Genomic DNA, 8,258 nt, shown 5'->3' with positions numbered 1-8,258 from the left:
TTAAAAAAAAAAAAAAAACAGTAGAGGCAGTAGGCTATATATATACAAGAGAAAATGGTAGATTACAGGGTCCATCTACAGATAAACCTCATGGTTAGATGCAATATCTAACAGGGTAAGCTCACCTTATCATTTTCAGTATTGTTTGTCTCTCAATGTGTCTAACTCATAAAAAGAACCTTATTGCTTTGGACTGATTGCTTTGACACCTTTTTAGTGTGAATTCTTCCCAGATAGGAACATGATATATTGCTCCATCCTTTTAGAAAAGATTTTTTGGGGGAAGTACTGAAAATTGAACTCAGTGGCACAGAACTACTCCACAGCCCTATTTTTTTTTAATATTTATTTTTTAGTTTCCGGTGGACACAACATCTTTGTTTGTATGTGGTGCTGAGGATCGAACCCGGGCCGCACCCATGCCAGGCGATCGCGCTACCGCTTGGGCCACATCCCCAGCCCCCCCTTTTTTAAAATTTTTTAATATTTATTTTTTAGTCCAGCCCTATTTTGTATTTTATTTAGAGACAGGGTCTCACTGAGTTGCTTAGCGCCTCACTTTTTGCTGAGGCCGGCTTTGAACTCAGTGATCCTCCTGCCTCTACCTCCCAAGCCACTGGGATTATAGGCATGTACCACTGCGCCTGGCTTCATTGCTATTTTAAATTATCTTTTTTTTTTCTATTTTATTTTCAATTTGATAATTGTAGACCTATGGGACATTTATTGGCTTTTATTTTTTTTTAATCATATCACCACCAATACTGCTGAATGTTGTTTTATACATAAGCTTTTCAGTAGATGCTCTTGGATTTTCTATGTAAATAATATCATATGCAAAAACTTTCAACCTGGTCTCTTCTTATACCCCTTATTTTCATTTTCTTATGACCATTAAAAACAATTATAACTTTGTAGAATAGTAGCAATGACTGCAGGCATCCTTGTCTTACTCTTGACTTTAATAAAAATGCTTTTTAGCTGTGCACATGCCTATAATCCCAGTGACTCAAGAGGCTGAGACAGGAGGATCTCAAGTTCAAGGCCTGCCTATTCAACTTACTGAGACCTGTCTCAGAATTAAATAGGCTGGAGATGTAGCTCTGTGGTAGAGTGCCACTGGGCTTAATTTCTAGTATCAAAAAAGAAAAGGTTTTTAAAAGCTTTTCTAGTTTGATGTTGCCCCTTTCAGCAGGAAGCACTTTGGAGATGTCATTGTCCATTTTTCCAAAGAAATGGAATATAGAAATCAACAGTGGGGAAATGTAACAGTGGTCCACTTTATGCTCTGAATACAACCCTCGCTGCTGTGCCACTGCAGTTTATTTTTAAAATGGACATGTTTCTTTCTTCCTCTCTCCTTCCTCCTCTCTAATCTCTCCCCTTCCTTAATCTCAAGGGAAACAGGATTATTTTTCTTCCCCGTCCTAGGCAGAGTTATCTGTCTCTGCGTACACACCCACCATAGGAATGAAGTAATCCAGACCTTGGGGATGGTGCCAGAAGACACCATCAGAAATCACTATCTCCCAAATTAACAAGTGAATTACATCTGGAGAACATGTGGAATGTACCTTTGAGTCATCTAAAAGCTCTCTGTTACTCCTGATGGGTAGAATCACAGCTTCTGGGACAGGAATCCCCTGTGTTTCTTCTTTGCTAGCAAAGCAATAAACCTTCTTTTTCCTTTTTCTCAAAAAAAAAAAAGTTTGATGTTAACTGAAGTTTTAGGTAGATGTCTTTTATCACATTATATAAATTTTCTTCTATTCCTTTCTTTTTTGAGTTTTTTTTAAAGAAAATATGAATGAGTGTTCAATTTTATCTATTGCTTTTTCATGCACTTAGAGATGTTCATGTGGCTTTTCTAGTTTAATCTGAAAATTGACAAGATTATATTGATAGACAAATTAAAACTACACTGAGATTCCATCTCACTCCAGTCAGAATGGCAATTATCAAGAATACAAGTAACAATAAATGTTGGTGAGGTTGTGGGGAAAAAGGTACACTCATACATTGCTGGTGGGACTGCACATTGGTGCAACTACTCTGGAAAGCAGTATGGAGATTCCTCAGAAAACTTGGAATGGAACCACTATTTGACCCAGCTATCCCACTCCTCGCTATATAGCCAAAAGGACTTCAAATCAGCACACTACAGTGATGCAGCCACATTAGTATTTATAGCAGCTCAATTCATAATAACTAAGCTATGGAACCAACCTAGGTGCCCTTCAACAGATGAATGGATAAAGAAAATGGGATATATATACACAATGGAATATTACTCAGCCATAAAAAAGAATGACTTTATGACTTTTGCTTGTAAATGAATGAATCTGGAGACTATTATGCTAACTGAAATAAGTCAATCCCCCAAAACCAAAGATCAATGTTCTCTTTGATATGCAGATGCTAATACACAAGGGAAGGGGGGGGAATAGAAATTCAATGGATTAAACAAAGGGCAATTAAAGGAAAGCATGGGGGGATGAGAATAGGAAAGACAGTAGTATGAGTTGAACATAACTTTCTTATGTTCATATATGAAAATATCACCAGTGAAACTCTACATCATGTACAACCTCAGGAATGGGACTCTTGGTTAGAATAAATTATACTCCAAGTATGAACAATATGTCAAAATATACTCTACTGTCATGTATATCTAAAAAAACAAGAAAGAAAGATTATATTGATAGAATCTAATATGGATCATCTTTATATTACTCAGATAAACCCTAAATGGTTATAATAAATCTTTTTCCTCCAGGACACAGAAGAATTGAACTTGTAACAGGAACAGTGTAATAGGATGACATCAGCATAACTGACATCTGATCCTGCTTTTAGAAGATACCAAATATCTCAGATACTATTCTGTTTAGAGCAGTTACTCAATTATCTAAGACTAAGTTCAAATAGGTCCCAGTTCTTTTTTCTTTTTTTTTCTTTCTTTTGTGTGTATGTGTGCATGCTGTGCACACTAATGATTGAACCCGGGGCCTCACACACGCTAAGCACAAACTCTACCCCTGAGCTACTGCACCAGCCCTAAGACCCAATCCTTGGCCTGAGATTCTGGTTCTCACTGGGGCAATACAAGCTAAACAAGTTTGATAACTTTTAACATAGAGAGTTTTGAAGGAGGACTCAGGAACAACATAAATTGGCTTTTGGAGAATGAAGAGTTTATAATCTCCCACATGCCTCAAGCAAATATGAGATTTATAGTTTTACCTGAAAGTTGCTAAGCCACTCAGCTGCCAAAAGATACATATTGAGAGTGAGCAAAAAAGTCCTTACCCCATTCTATACTGCTGTTGGAAAAGTTGCTGGTGCTGGAGTTTCCCCAGATTAAGGGGTCCCTGGAGAAAAAGGCAAAGGCTGTATAGTAGAAAATGTTAAAGTAGCTCATGCCTATTGTCCCAGCTACTCTGGATGCTGAGGCAGGAGGATCACTTGAGCCCAGGAGTTCAAAGCCACCCCATGAGCAACAACTCACATTTTAGGATTCTAGTGCCTACCTGAATAGTAGAGTTAATGAACATACTTTGGAGTGGACATTTGTTATTCCTTTTGGCTGCTTAGTCTCTAAATCCCTTCCCTGTTTGAAGAATTTTCTCTATGTGTATTGGTGGAAGGCAGCACCTTCTTCTTCCCACTTCTGAAGCAAAAACTCCAGATACTTGTTTTCTTAGCTACCAGATCAGCTAGGACACAGACTTTAGCAGACCTAGATTTAACTTGGGAGCTACTGATAGGAAAGTCAAAATCTTGGAAATCTATTCTTGGGTTTGGGGGCTGAAAATAGTTGGAAGTGGCAGCATTTGAACTGTGAGATTGTGGGGCAGTGCAGGCCATGGTGTCCAGTGTCCTGCACAGGTCAGGATGGGCTGGTCAGGGCATGCCTCTGGCTGTGTTCTGGCTGTGCTGAGCCTCCCCTGTACTTGCCATTTCCCAAGCTGGTTTATCTGTCTCCTAAATAGATCCCTTCTCTTAAATCACATAAATTTAGTGTTATGAGGTGAATTGTGTCCTCCTGCTGAAATCCTCTTAGTGTCTCAGAATGTGAGCTTATTGGGGTTGTTGCAGAGTATTAGTTAAATTGAAATGAAGTCATATACAAGTAGAGCAGGCCCCTAGTCCAGTATAACTGGTGTCCTCATGAAAGAGGGAAATTTGGAGAGAGAGAGAGAAACAGAATGTGGGAAATGGAGTTATAACTATAGTATTGACCAGTTTGGAGAGAGACCTGAAACAGATTCATCCCTAGCACTCACCATTGGCTCTGCCAACACATTAATTTTAGACCTTGCCTCCAGAACTGTGAGACAATAAATTCTGTTATTCCAACAACTCAAGTTTGTGGTATTGTTACAGTAGTCCTAGCCAACTAATACAGTTGGTTCTGCTATTTACCACTGAGGATCGCGACTAATTTTGAATTAAGTGAATAGATATGGCACAACCCAGAACCTGATAGTCTGATAGTCTAAGCATAGATGGCTGTCTTTGAATGACAGATTGGTCTGAGCTTCAAATTAAAATCCCACAAAAGTAATACTGCCTTTGCAGTACCGTAGAGCAGTCTCTGGGAGCACTAAAGTCCCCTGCAGTAGTTGTTGCTGTGCTCAACCTGGCCTGAAGGTCAGCAGTCTTTGCACCCCATCCTATACTGCTGTTGGTTGAGGGGTTTGAAACTCTCTAACCTCTACAACTGGCTCCAGCTGTCTCAGCATTTGAGCTGAGACAATGCGGCTTTTCCATGACAGTGTGGCTTTTCTGCCTTATAGGCATATGGAGTTTTTAAATTTTTTTCTACCCTGGTAATCACCCAATCAGGTCACCATAACATTTGCTTCTTTCAAAAATAACATGAGTGTCTGACATAATCTATGTGGTGATAATGTTGGCTCACAATTTAAAAACAAAGAATCTCATTGTGTTCCGTAGAAACCCAAAATAAATAGCAGAAAGTGAGGCTAAATATGCAGAAGTGACAGGCTTTCTATTATATTATACTGAGCTGAGGGTAGCTCAGGAGAGCGCTGAGGAGCTCCTAGTCCTAGCAGCATAGTACACAGAACTCTCACTGATTAAAGCAAGTAGTACTGTTGCAAGAAACAGACTGGTCCAGGAGCAGCAAGCAACACTTGGAGCGGAGGAGAACTCCAAACTTTATTTTATGCTAGCGGGCCCAGAGGGGAAAAAATTCCAAATTCTGAGCCCTGATCCACAGTTTCTCACAATATTTGTAGGTTATTTGACGTCATCTTAGACCCATCCTATCACTGGGGCTTTTTCTCTTTAAAAATTTTTCCTAATCAGGCTGAAAATATAGCTCAGTTGGTGGAGTGCTTGCCTTGCATGCACAAGGCCCTGGGTTCAATCCCCAGCACCACAAAAAAAAAGAAAAAAAAAAATTTCCTAATCTATGCAGCTGAAAGCCTCTTTCAGGCTCTCTAACATAAAGCACCTCACAGAAACAGAGAAGAAACTGCTCTTTTCACAGGCCTCTGTTCCATTTCAAGAGGGAGTAGTCAGAGACCTAGGGCAGTTATTTACAATCCAAAAGGTTAATTATCCCATGGTTAATTAGGCTTCCCGGAGAAAGGCTAAGAAAGGGGAGTGGAACTGACCCCTTCCCCAGGCATCAGTTTCTTACCATAATATTTTTGTAATTTCATTTCACAACCACATCTGGTTTTGCCATCACAGTACAGCTGCCTTACCAGCGCTAACTGGCTGTGACCATAGATGGCACTATAAATGATATTGTTATGGATTGATTGTTACATATGTAAGTGGTGGAGTGTACATTTAATTCACTACAACTCTCATACATAGATAGAAAACAGCACTTTGAATTTTGGCTACAAGTATTCAAGTATTCGTGAGGTAGTGCCTGCAGTTTAATGGGACAACTAATTAAATGTCCAATATTATTTAAATTTAATTGGATCTGATCATTTAACAAGTCAATTTAGGCAGTGTACAGTGTCTTTTAAAACAGAAATGTTCAGTCTCTCTTTTAGACTTTCCTTACTTCCTGCTTTCCTGTCCAAGCTGGTTTCTGAGGAAAGAGGCCTTCTGACCACAAGTTATTCTCATCAGTACATCTTATATCCACCGCTTTCCAGCTAAGCCCCCTCTCCACCTAATTACTCAGCATTCTGTTAGCTTCTTATGCTGCAGCCTGGAGGTTAAAGCCCAGTCCCCAGTAATAAATCATGGTCCCATTTTGCTTGCTCTATAAATTCCTTGGTTTTAGCACCTACTCACCATTTAGATTTTTAGAGCTCCCTTTTCATTTAGGATACAAACAAAAATATTACTTGATTTCTAGTTGTTTCTCTCTCTCCACATACATGTATGTGTGAATAGATATATCCATATATATAATTTGAAATTTAATGCAGTTTTCCATTTGTTTAAAGTGAATAGACATATGTCATATACATTAATTACTGACGAGAAAAAGAAGAACTAATTTTTTTTTAATTTTTGGGAGGGTTGTGGGGAGGGCCTTCTAGGGGACTAAATCCAGGGCCTCATGTATACTAGGTAGGTAACCACTCACTCTATCACTGAGCTACATCCCAGTCCTTAAATTTTCAAGGAGTTTGGTGGGTGGGGCCAAAGTTCTAAACCTCTAACTTTCTAATTACTTTGTCTTTCTGGTAACTCCTAGCTAGCTAGGGACTCAGTCTAAGCCATCCCCATTTGTTTTAGTCAGCAATTTCACAGCTGAGACTAAAAGATCTGAACAGAACAATTTTAGGGGAGGAAAAGGGGCAGAACATCATAGCTAAGAGTGTGGCAGAGGGAAGCAGCTCATATGGTGATCAGGCAGCAGAGAGAGACACCACTCTCCAGATACAAAATACCCCACAGCTCCGTCCCCAATGAACTACTTCCTCCAGCCACACCCACCTGCCTCCAGGTATGACTCAATTAATCCCATTGGGGGAGTAATTCACAGATTATATTCAGGCTACACCCCAATCATTTCTCCTCCAAACCTTCTTGCATCATCTCACGTGTGAGTTTTGGAGGATACCACATCTAAACCATAACACCATTGGCAGAAAATCAAGTGTTATCAAAAGGTCAAAAAGGGGGACTAGGAAAATATACTTTCATCACTCAGGAATTTCCAAGGGTTTTAGGAGCTCTAAGACAGGAACCAGGGAAAAAGACCAAATACATTTCATATTACATACGTCACAATGGGGAGGTAGATGCTAGCTGGATCACTGTTCACTGCATCCCACTAGGTAAAAATCAAGTCACAAATGTATCACTATGATACATTTTAAAAGGAAAATAAAGGGCCACCACAGTAGCAAAGTGCTCCTGGGTTTAATCCCTAATACAAAAACAAACTGAAAAACAGACACTAGTATATTACAATTATACGTTCTCTAGAAAACTTTCCGGGGCTGGGTCATGACTTAGTGTTAGAGCACTTGCCTCGCATGCACAATACCCTTGGTTTGATCCCCAATGCCAATAAACAAACTAAAACCTTCTGCTAACCCAGTTCATAGGTATCTATCTTGATACAAAAGAGCACATGGGGGAAACGGATAGGTCAAGTGCACCTACCCTTATGAATTAAGAAATTGATATTCTGGTGTATAACTCAGACCCTTTGATTTATAATTTAAACACTTTAATCCATATATTTTTCTTAATTTCTAATTCTGTGGCTCTATCTCCAGGGCTCACAAAGTGCCTGATACCTGGAAGATACTCAGCATATTTGTTGAATGAATTTGTTTTGTTAGGTTAAAATTTTATTTATTTATTTATTTAGTGCTGGGGCTCAAACCCAATCATAGACTTTTTACTGTGTAAATGATTTCTTTCTGTAGAATATGGGCCTACAGCATAAAATAGATTATAAGCATCTCATTCATTTATACATTCATTCAAAAAAATTTTTTTGCTATTGTCTAATAATCATGATGATAAGCTCTGGGGGAAAAATAATAATAACTTTTAAAAGACCACAGTTCGGGGCTGGGGTTGTGGCTCAGTGGTACAGCACTTGCCTAGCATGTGTGAGGCACTGGGTTCCATTCTCAGCACCACATATAAACAAATAAATTAAAAAAGGTCCATCAATAACTGATAAAAATATTTTTTTAAAAAAGTCCACAGTTCTTGTACTTATTAACCACATTGGAAAGTGGAGAAGGGGATTGCAATGGAAATCCAGTAGGTGAAATTTCTAAGTAGTATGCCTA

At 39.0% G+C, this 8,258-nt stretch overlaps 1 protein-coding gene across 1 annotated transcript in view; it reads right to left on the bottom strand.

Annotated features, from left to right (window-relative positions):
- Window positions 1-841: 841 nt before the first annotated feature.
- The window catches only part of Slc35e3 (solute carrier family 35 member E3), a 55,479-nt gene continuing 48,062 nt past the window's right edge, over window positions 842-8,258 (bottom strand). Inside the window, exon 6 of the transcript XR_009225542.1 lies at window positions 842-1,692. The gene's annotated coding sequence lies outside the window, so the exon portion shown is untranslated. The remainder of the gene's footprint in view (window positions 1,693-8,258) is intronic.

Source organism: Marmota monax, unplaced genomic scaffold (genome assembly GCF_021218885.2).
Source record: "Marmota monax isolate L192 unplaced genomic scaffold, Marmota_monax_Labrador192_F-V1.1 WCK01_AAM20220418_F8-fsc00056, whole genome shotgun sequence".
In the NCBI taxonomy this organism is placed as follows: Eukaryota; Metazoa; Chordata; class Mammalia; order Rodentia; family Sciuridae; genus Marmota; species Marmota monax.
The sequence above is the reverse complement of the archived record's forward strand: the minus strand, read 5'-3'. Positions and strand labels throughout refer to the sequence as shown.